The sequence below is a fragment of the Rhinopithecus bieti genome, unplaced genomic scaffold (assembly GCF_001698545.2).
Source record: "Rhinopithecus bieti isolate Rb0 unplaced genomic scaffold, ASM169854v2 scaffold_17629, whole genome shotgun sequence".
Classification (NCBI taxonomy): domain Eukaryota; kingdom Metazoa; phylum Chordata; class Mammalia; order Primates; family Cercopithecidae; genus Rhinopithecus; species Rhinopithecus bieti.
The window spans coordinates 16729-27707 of record NW_016808800.1 but is presented as its reverse complement, the minus strand read 5'-3'; the positions used below and the strand labels follow the sequence as shown (position 1 = coordinate 27707).

The following is a 10979-nucleotide window of genomic DNA, read 5'->3' as shown; positions in this document are numbered from 1 at the left end:
AATTATATGGAGGAAGTGGAATGAAGTCCAAATTCAAGGCAAAAAAGGAACAATGTAAGATTTCTCACTGTTAAAAGAATTTGTGTATTTTTAAAAAATTGATAGTATTAGTTATCGAATTCCTGTGGTATGTAGGTTCCTCCAAAGAGATTTAAAAATATAATGTAACAGTTTTAAGACTGTCAGTGTTTATAATATGCCAGAAATTGTATCCTATACAATAATTTATGATAAAAATGTTAGATAACCTACAAATGTGCAAGAAGGTAGATAACTTTTCAAAACTTTATAGAGTATGGAGCAAAAAGGTTGAAGAGCACTGAAATAAATAATTAATACATCCATAGAGTGGAATAATATGCAGCCATTAAAATGGATGAATCAAATGGAGTAATGAATGAGTGATGGAAACGAGAAGACTTAAAACTATTAAAGTTGGAAGGAGAACTGGGAGAATTAGTAGGACATGTTTCTAGCTTGGCTTGGCTAGCTTCAAGAGCTAGGGGACCTGAGGGAAAATGAGTGGTTGGGGGAGGACAGCAAGTCTGATATAATTTTTAACAGCTTTACTGAGATGTAATCCATAGACTATACAGTTCACCCATTTCAAGTGTATAATTCAGTAGCCTTTTAGTATATTCACAGAGTTGTGCAACCATCAATCACCACAATCAGCTTTAGAATATTTTCTTACCCTAAAAGAAATCCCATACCCATTAGCAATAACCCATACCTGCTTTCAATTTTCCCCTCACCCTCGAGTCACTGGCAACCACTAATTTACTTTCTGTCCCTATAGATTTGCCCATTTTGGACATTTCATATAAATTGAATCATACAATATATGGTCTTTTTGTCTGGCTTCTGTCACTTAGCATCATATTTTCAAGGGTCTTTCATGCTGCAGCATGTTTCAGTGCAAGTTTGATTTTTTTTTTGAAACGGAGTCTCACTCTGTCACCCAGGCTGGAGTCCTGTGATGTGATCTCGTCTCACTGCTACCTCCGCCTCCTGGGTTCAAGTAAATCTCATGCCTCAGCCTCCTGAGTAGCTGGGATTACAAGTGTGCACCACCACGCCCGGCTAAGTTTTTGTATTTTTTTAGTAGAGATGGGGTTTCACCATGTTGGCCAGGCTGGTCTCGAACTCCTGAGCTCAGGTGATCCGCCTACCTCGGCCTCCCAAAGTGCTGGGATTACAGGTGTGAGCCACTGCGCCCAGCTGCAAGTTTGATTTTAAACATGCTAAATTTGAGGTGCTTTTAGGACATCCACGTGAGGGTGTCTGGGAGGCAGCTGACAATCTGGAGGTCTGTAGAGTAGTCAGGGTTGAAGACATCAACAGATGTCTGACGGCTGAAATCTTGGGAGGAGGTAAGGGCAATGAAGACAAGAAGGAGGATTAAGAAAAGAGAATAATATCACATCACACTGGGAAATGCTTACATTTTAAAAGAATGCACGGAGGAAGACAAAACCAAGTAAGACAGAAGGCAGAGACGTAGGTAGTGAAACTGAAGACTCCAGAGCCTAAGCACTTGAAAGCGATGATGCCCTTATGCAACACTTCCTTTGCACCCTGGCACACTTCAGCTCAAGGGACCTGGTAAGTGTATACTAGATTTCTGTTGATTCAGCTGATCTTGGTTCCTGTTCTATCTTCGTACTCCGTGACTTTCAAGGTTTCTTTCAACCCCCAAAACCACGAATTCCAGTCTCTAACTTCCTTCCTGCACTGTCATTATGCCTTCTTCTCTCTTCCTTTCCTATCCATGGGCAGAGCTCTGGTAAGCACCGCAGCACCTGAGGGCTGCTGGAGAATGCTCCTTGGATCTCCACTGCCTTGGAACTCCTTGCCTTCCTGACCAAATGCCCTATTACTTACAGTTTTTCAGAGGCAATGTTCCCAGAGGTGACTTCATTAATTCTTACTAGCTTCTTTGTTCCAATCTAGTATATAATCAGACTCTCAAGAGTTTCTGAAAACTTCCTATGATGAGCAGAGGATGCTTCCTGGGGGTACTTCTGAATGCTAGTGGATTAAAGACAAGCCTTATTCCAGGTAGTAATAGACATTCCTCCCACCCCTTCATCTTCCAGCCCAAGCACAGAATCCAAGAGAAAGCAAACACAGTAAAAGGGACTTAGGGTGCCACAATGGAATATGACAAGTACATGATGAATGAGGAAGAATTTCCGTTCTGTACTTATCTACTATTGCTTGGGAATCTGACTACTTTGTAGGCAGCTGGAGAGCAATGCAGTTTAGGGAAGCCACCATCATTCTGATAAGTGGAAGCAGAAGATGTATTAGGAGCACATCTATGATCCCCACCACCACCACCACTCCCCAAAGCTGCTTTTTGTTGGAGACAGGAAGTGCATGGCATAGGATGGCGCAATCACCAGACTGTACTACAGATGAGGAAATGCAAGACCTCCCAGCCATGAGTGATCACCCAAGCATTTCAATATGGCAGGGGAGTGAGGAATCCAGGCAAGATCTGTCTAAATCTTCCTGGTGGACTTTAAGGTATATGGGAATAAGTAGGTTCACATCCAATTTCAGACTCAAGAAGGTTCCAGGGCACTTAGATTAATTAATGATGCATCCTTAATGAGTCTAGGTGGTGGTCTAATAACTGCCAAAAGAATGAACTCTCTAGCGGGGCAAAAAGCCAAAGCAATGCAGAGATGCTGCTCAGACTAAGATTTCCCTCTAAGGAAGACCCTTCCAAGTTCCCTCTGATGCTAAAGCTTGGGATGAAGAGTCATATAAATGGTACCTCACACCCAGGAACACTACTTGAGTAAAAATGTCCCTAATTTAAGGGAAAGGGAAAGCAACACTGGAAGAAACCAGAGTCTCCAGGCCTTCACTCTTTTTTTGAGGGCACAAAGGCCTCAGATAAAATGGACTAATAGGTCTAAGCCATCAGTTTATACACATGGAATGGGATTTCAGAGTACACAATACTACTTGGACAGCTGAAAGGCCAAGTTAGTCTCAGGTATCTTACTTTAGACCCTGGCACAAACAGAACAGCTTCAATGCCTCATTCCTTTCTCTAAAGGTTAGGAGAGTGGAGCCCAGCTGTTGAGTAGGGTGTTAATAGTAAGGTAACTGAGTTGATGCTGTACTCGTAGAGCTGGGCTTTGTTCAAACACAAATCTATAAAAATTCTGGCTCTGGCTTGCTTGCAGGCACTGACAGTAGCCAGAATGGAAAACTCCATGTCAAAGTGGCTGCAATAGAAAGATATATGAAGCAGCATCCAGAAGGGTGGGCTTAAGAAAAACAGGTAGTAGACACTGAAAGAATAGTAGATACTAATTAAAAAAAAAATTCAGTGTGTTGAGACACTGCTAATGCAGCCAGACGGCAGTGAAGGGCAACAGGAAGGTTAGGCTGTGACCAGCGCTGAACCCTAACTATAACTGCTACATTTTAGATGATACAAACAGCCTAGGCCTAAAGATTGGAAACCCGTAGCAGCCTGTAGCTTCTTTTAGGATATACTTCTTATGTCCTGTGATGAAGGCCTGATTTCTGATTTCTATTTGCTGTGAAGTGGGGCTGGTGAGCAATGTAGTCTGGAAGAATGGGGTGGTCAGCAGGAATTGGGCAAACTGAGGCAAAGAAAAGAATAACAAAATGGAGCAAGATTCATGATATATAGAAACGATAAGCTGAAGCTGAGAGTCAGGTAAGCACTCAGCAGCCCCAAGTCACTGAAAAAGATGGAGCAAAAATAGAGTCAAGCTAAAACTCCAAGTTTAGCACAGAGCTAAAAGAAAACAAACAGACACCATGTACCAGAAACCCAACCTTGAAACTGAAGAGAAGGCCTGCCTCAGTCATTTTCCTTGAGTGAGAATCAATGAGTAGCTCCCCTGAAAACAGTCAGGCTGCCATCTGTGACTGGGGACAAATATCTGAAAGGTCTGCTGCAAAGAAACTTGCTACACAAGGCAGGAAGAGAAGCAGCATCTCTACCTAAGCCCTGGCACAGCCTGACAGTGGGGAGATATACGAGATGGGAAAATGATTCCATCGACACTTTAAAAAAAGAGATGGGGGACAGGCGCGGTGGCTCAAGCCTGTAATCCCAGCACTTTAGGAGGCCGAGACGGGCGGATCACGAGGTCAGGAGATCAAGACCATCCTGGCTAACATGGTGAAACCCTGTCTCTACTAAAAAATACAAAAAACTAGCCAGGCGAGGTGGCGGGCGCCTGTAGTCCCAGCTACTGGGGAGGCTGAGGCAGGAGAATGGCATAAACCCGGGAGGCGGAGCTTGCAGTGAGCTGAGATCCGGCCACTGCACTCCAGCCTGGGCGACAGAGCGAGACTCTGTCTCAAAAAAAAAAAAAAAGAGAGATGGGGCTGGGCGCATTGGCTCACGTCTGTAATGCCAGCACTTTGGGAGGCCGAGGCAGGTGAATCACATGAGGTCAGGGGTTCGAGACCAGCCTGGCCAATATGGTAAAACCCCGTCTCTACTAAAAATACAAAAATTAGCTGGGCGTGGTGGCAGGCGCCTGTAATCCCAGCTACTCAGGAGGCTGAGGCAGGAGAATCACTGGAACCCGGGAGGCAGAGGCTGCAGTGAACTGAGATGGTGCCATTGTACTTCAGCTGGGCAACAAGAGTGAAACTCCATCTCAAAAATAAATAAATAAAGAGATGGCTTTCCTAAAACCATGAGTGACATACATGGTGAAATTAGAAATCTTCTAAGGTACTCAGTTAAAACTGGGGGTGTATGTGTGTGACATAAGATATTCTATTTAACTCTAAAACATAAAAAAATAAGTTGCCAACTTCATTCTACTCATTCATCTTTTGAAAAGTGTTAAGATTTACTAAAATCATTAAGCAAGTTCAGTGTAAAGGCTTCATAAGCGTAAGTATTTAAGAACACATTTATGATTATAAGTTATAAAACCACAGTTGGGCTATTCAATAGCAATACCAGAGATACACACATTTCTCAGAAGAAAATATTAGCCTCAAATCATGAGCAAAAATGAGCCTATGAATTGACAAACATGCCTCACTTACTGATATAATGCTACTGTTCTCATCTCTTTTTTTCTCTTCCTGTTCTTTTTTTTTTTAAGTTGGGGGTCTTGCTATGTTGCCCAGGCTGGCATTGAACTCCTGGGCTCGAACTATCCTTCCGTCTCAGCCTCCCAAGTCGTTGGGACTACAGGCATGTACCAGTATGCCCAGCAATTCTCATTTAAAATATAATTATTTTGTAGAAGTTAATTTTATGGCATATTTATGCTGCATTTTCTCTCTCTCTCTCTCTCTCTCTGTTCTCTCTCTCTCTCTCTCTCTCTCTCTCTCTCTCTCTCTGCCACCCTTTTTCTTTTCTTTTATACCCAGGCTGGAGTACAGTGGCATGATCACAGCTCACTGCAGCCCTGACCTCCTAGGCTCAAGCAGTCCTTCCACCTCGGCCTTCCAAGTAGCTGGGACTACAGGAACATACCATCATGCCCAGTTTATTTATCTTTTATTTTTTTTTCTAGAAGTAGGGTCTTGCTATGTTGCCCAGGCTGGTCTCGAACTCCTGGGCTCAAGCAATCCTCTCTCCTGGGCCTCCCAAAGTGCTGGGACTACAGGTGTGAACTACCACTCCTGGCCTTATGCTGATTTTTCAAATACTACCATGGTTCATTCAAAGAAAATCAATCCACAACTAAAAGAGTATGCAATTCCAATTACCAAGTAAAGAAACTTTTTATTAACATTAAGAGTTATCGGCCGGGCATGGTGGCTCACGCCTGTAATCCCAGCACTTTGGGAGGCCGAGGAGGGTGGATCACCTGAGGTCAGCAGCTCGAGACCAGCCTGGCCAACATGGACAAACCCCGTCTCTAATAAAAATACAAAAATTAGCCAGGCGTAGTGGCAGGCGCCTGTAATTCCAGCTACTTGGGAGGCTGAGACAGGAGAATCACTTGAACCCAGGAGGCGGAGGTTGCACTGAGCTGAGATCGTGCCATTGCACTCCGGCCTGGGGAATAAGAGAAAAACTCTGCCTCAAAAAATTAAAACTTAAAAAATTTAAAGAAGAGTTATTAACAAGTTTGGGGAGTTAGGAATAAAAATATTAAGCGTTAGCATAATGGAATCTACCTCAGTATCTATCAACGGCTGAATGGATAAAGAAAATGTATATATATACAATGGAATACCATTCAGCCTTAAAAAGAAGGAAATCCTGTCATTTATGACAACATGGATTAATCTGAAGGATACTATGTTAAGTGAAATAAGCCAGGTACACAAATACCACATAATCTCACCTATATGTGGAATCAAAAAAAAAAAAAGTCAAACTCATAGAAACAGAGCAGAATGGTGGTTACCAGAGGCTGGAGGGATTGGGAAGAAGTTGGTCAAAGCATCAACACAAAATTTCAGTTACACAGAAGGAATACATTCAAAAGATGTATTATACATCATGGTGACTACAGTTAATTACAATATATTGGACACTTGAAAATTGCTAAGAGAGTATATTTTAAGTGTTCTCAACACAAAAAATATAAGTATGTGAAGTAATGGGTATTTGCTTGATTTAGCCATTCCATAATGTATACATATATCAAAACATCATGTTGAACACCATAAATAGATGTAATTTTACTTGTCGATTAAAACATATATTGAAAAGAGCATATAATGGTAATGAGTGCACAGCACTGTGAACGAAATTAGAGTCGCTGAACTGTATGTACTTAATGCTACTTAAAAATGGTTAAAATGGCAAATTCTGTATTATACATATTTTACCCAAACAAAAAAAATACATGAATGGGGAAAAGAAAGAGTTAGTGTATTTTGCAATTACGCACCCTTTGTATATAGGACTCCGCTTATGGCACTCAGATAATTCACTCAGATAATTGTATAAGACTAAAATACATCAATTAAAAGGCTTTACCTGAGTTTCCATTTCAAAGATTAACCATACAACAGAAATTCTAAAGTCAAAAGTTCAAACAGCTAATATACGCAAAGTATTTGAGGCATAATGCCTAAAAGCATTTTAAGGTTACGCAGTCTCACAACTGTATTACCATTACCTCCCTGAGGTTCTTATTCAACTATCATGCGACAAGAACATTTAAAACCCAGGTTGTTTCTTAAAATTAAATGAAAACCAATTTATCTAATGAACATAGATAATTTAGGAGTTTAAATGTCACTAAACATTTTTAAATCATTATAATTCAACTAACCTTCTTTTTTCTCATTAATCTTTCTCTGAATTTATGAGTGATAAATCCCCTTGGGCCAGTGAACCGTAAACGCTGATACTTAGCCTGAATGTACAAGCTCTTCTGTACCAGGCCTGATTTATAATTGGGCTGGCATCTGCCACCTCTAAAGTTGCTCTGTGAAGGAAAAAAAGGAATTAAATGTTAAAACTACACCTTCCAAGTCTATTTTATTAGTAAACAGATGAGTGGGTGGCTGGGTGCAGTAGCTCACGCCTGTAATGCCAGCACTTTGCGAGACCGAGGCGGAACTCCTCAAGCTGATCGCTTGAGGTCAGGAGTTCGAGACCAGCCTGGCATGGTGAAACCCCGCCTCTACTAAAAATACAAAAATGAGCCAGGTGTGGTGGCAGGCGCCTGTAATCCTAGCTACTCAGGAGGATAAGGCAGGAGAATTGCTGGAACCTGGGAGACGGAGGTGGTAGCGAGTCACTGCTCTCTATGCTTGAAAAGCACAAAAGAGCGCCGCTGCACTCCAGCCTGGGTGGCAGAGTAAGACCCTGTCTCAAACAAAACAAAACAAAAAACAGATGAAAAACTGTCTGATACTTGGAGCTGTCTGCATTCTAGGCCTTATGGATATTAAAACAAAAAGAGTTAATGATGGTGACAAAGTATGTTTCTCTCAAGCTGGCTTCCTAGCTCATTTTATATATTAATATATATTTTTAATTTTTATTCTTAGCTGGGCATGGTGGCTCATGCCTGTAGTCCCAGCTACTCAGGAGGCTGAGGTGGGAGATAGCTTGAGTCTTGGAGGTAGAGGCTGCAGTAAGCTGTGATTGTGCCACCACACTCCAGCCTGGGTGACAGAGCGAGACCCTCTCTCAAAAAAACAAAACAACAACAACAAAACCTATATCAAACCAAATTTTGAAAACTGTTAAGTTAAAAGATTTTGAGGGCAGGCACAGTGGCTCACACCTACAATCCCAGCACTTTTGGGAGACAGGTGGGAGGACTGCTTGAGGCCAGGAGTTCAAGACCAGCCTGGGCAACAGAGCGAGACCCTGTCTCTACAAAAAAATAAAAAAAGAATTTGAAATTAATTCTTGAAATTCATCATGCTAACAAAATAAAATGTTCAGAACCTCTAATGAACTAAAATTATTCTTCTGATTCATAGTGAAATATATCAAATCCCAATGAGAGGGAAAGATATTAAGTATCAATATCTATTTAAGAATCAAAAAATATTTTAACTTTATTCCTGTTAATACCTTCAAACAAATCTTTCTTCACTACAAAAGACCGATTACTTAAAAAGAACATTTCCTAGCCTGCATATACTGTGCAGCACTACATTAGACATAAGAGGACAACGGATATTCGTGTGTTTCTCATGTGGTTGATAAGAGAAATGGTCCCTTGTTAATTTACTGCTGGGGGTGGAAGAGGAAAACAGTCCTCAGTTTTGTCAGTCGTGAACCAATCCTCTCCAAACCTTCCCAAACAATTCTCCAAATCTCCCTCCCTCACTTTCCCATATCACACACTGCTCGTGTCTCCCCGCATTTCCAAGCGTCCTCCTAGAATAATCTAAAACAGATGGGAGCAGTGGCGCAAAGGTTCATAGGTGGAGTCTATCTCTGCCCTGCTAAATCTTAAAAACTTAGCTACTTGCCAACTTACGGAAGAAGCTGCATTAAGTTCTTGATTATGAAAGGGATTTCTTCCCCAAAATCATTCAATTAAATTCTCCTATAGAAAATAAACTTAAAGCCATACGAAGAAAAACCGTGGGCTGAATGAAACTTTTAACAAGATCAGTTCAGCATAACTTGAATATTGGAAGATTTAATTCCAAGAAGTAGAGAGAAATATGGTAGAGAAAGAAAGACTTTGGTGACCCAGCGTTCTCTCTCAGGCATAGTAAACTATAAAACTGTTCTGAGCTTATTTAACAAAATTCATACCTAATATTATACGCAAGGTACAAAGACTAAACAGATCCACCTCTTTTCCTTCAGGGGCTGAAAATGAGTAGAGATGCTGGGTCTGAGCACTAGAGACGCAGCTACTCCTTCTGATTTTGCCAATAGGAGTCTACCAAGATCCAGGAAAAGGGCTCTCCATGCTTGAAAAGCACAAAAGAGCATTTAATTTGAATGGCACAAGCAGGAAGTCTTATTCTTCCATTCGCCTTACCACTCAAGGGCTAAGAACTCAACCAGTGCTCATTTATTAGGCAGGTACAAGGGTCAGAATAAAAGCTATACATTCTATATCTTTAAAATAGCAGCCGTTGCATACTAAATTTATTCCCAAATGTGTTTTTTTAATAAAATGAGCATTTTACTCAGAAGATTGATATATAAACTTTATTATCTGCTAATCTGTTCTCATGTACTCAATTTTCTCAAGTAAAAAGGAAAAGACAACCTAGTTACATGTAAATGTTTCATCACAAAGTTGCATGAGAAGAGTTGTGTCTTTAAATCAAATTCTTTCTTTGTTTTTAATAAAAAACATCCGAGTCACATTCCAACTACTACATGACCAGGGTCCAATCAAATGGTATGAAACTAATAGTAGCCCCTTTTAGAATGTTTCAGGGAAAGAGTTTACTATTTGTAAATGATTAAGGCTGAAAACAGAAGCCAAAATTACAAAAGCAAACAAAAGCACATTTCATTTACAGAAAGTTAGGGTCTGAATAAATATTTATACACCTTTACAGATATGAGTCCAGATTTTTTTTTTTGAGATAGAGTTTCCCTCTGTCACCCAGGCTGAAGTACAGTAGTGCAATCTGGGCTCACTGCAACCTCTGCCTCCTGGGTTCAAGCGATTCTCCTGCCTCAGCCTCCAGAGTACTTGGGACTACAGGTACATGCCATTGCGCCCAGCTCATTTTTGTATTTTTAGTAGAGACAGGGTTTCACTAAGTTGGCCAGGTTGGTCTCGAACTCCTGACCTCAAGTGATTTGCCCGCCTCGGCCTCCCAAAGTGCTGGGATTACAGGCGTGAGCCACCATGCCCGGCCAGATATGAGTCAAGATTTCCTCAACATGAAGAGCTAAACAATAATAACTCCTAAATAAACTATTATAAGGTTGAATACACTATTAACCTCTGAAGAAGTCAATAAAATTGTTTACAAACACTACAATGGCTGCATTAAATAACAACCCTCTTTAAACACTATTTGTTTCCTTTTGATAATAAAGTTCAGATTAACCAGCAACTAAAGCAATGCCAGGAGGAAAAGAGATTGGGTCTTAGGTGAGTTGTTGTTACTCGAGCTGCTGTTGCTTTTTAACAAGAAGACAGTTATGAAGTTGTGAAAGGGGAGAACTGGCTGCAGCAAGACCCATAACATCAAAAATATTAAGCTACTAATTTAGTGAAAGCCAAAATGTATGCTAGACTGAACCATGGCTTTAAAATTATGGCCTAATATATAGACATTTAAATAGAGTAAGTACAATGTTTAGGCTCTGTAATAATTTTCAAAGACTTGGCCAAAGAAATAGATTTTATTCTTTTTGAAATTTAGTGTTTGGTTGATTTTATTTAACTTCCATCCTCAGAGTACTTAATAACAGGAAACAGATTATGAGCCATATTGGGAAAACAAATGCACAAATGATGTATTACAGTGGAATAGTTAACAAAACCAAGCAGATTCCTCTTTTCACAATTATTTCAGAAATGGGTATGTCAGACATAATGAAGCAC

At 40.6% G+C, this 10979-nt stretch overlaps 1 long non-coding RNA gene across 1 annotated transcript in view; it reads right to left on the bottom strand.

Moving 5' to 3' along the window:
- Window positions 1-7417, bottom strand: part of LOC108538883 (uncharacterized) — a 17973-nt gene extending 10556 nt beyond the window's left edge. Inside the window, exon 1 of the long non-coding RNA XR_001888215.1 lies at window positions 7260-7417. This is a non-coding gene — a long non-coding RNA (uncharacterized LOC108538883). The remainder of the gene's footprint in view (window positions 1-7259) is intronic.
- Between the last annotated feature and the right edge of the window lie 3562 nt (window positions 7418-10979).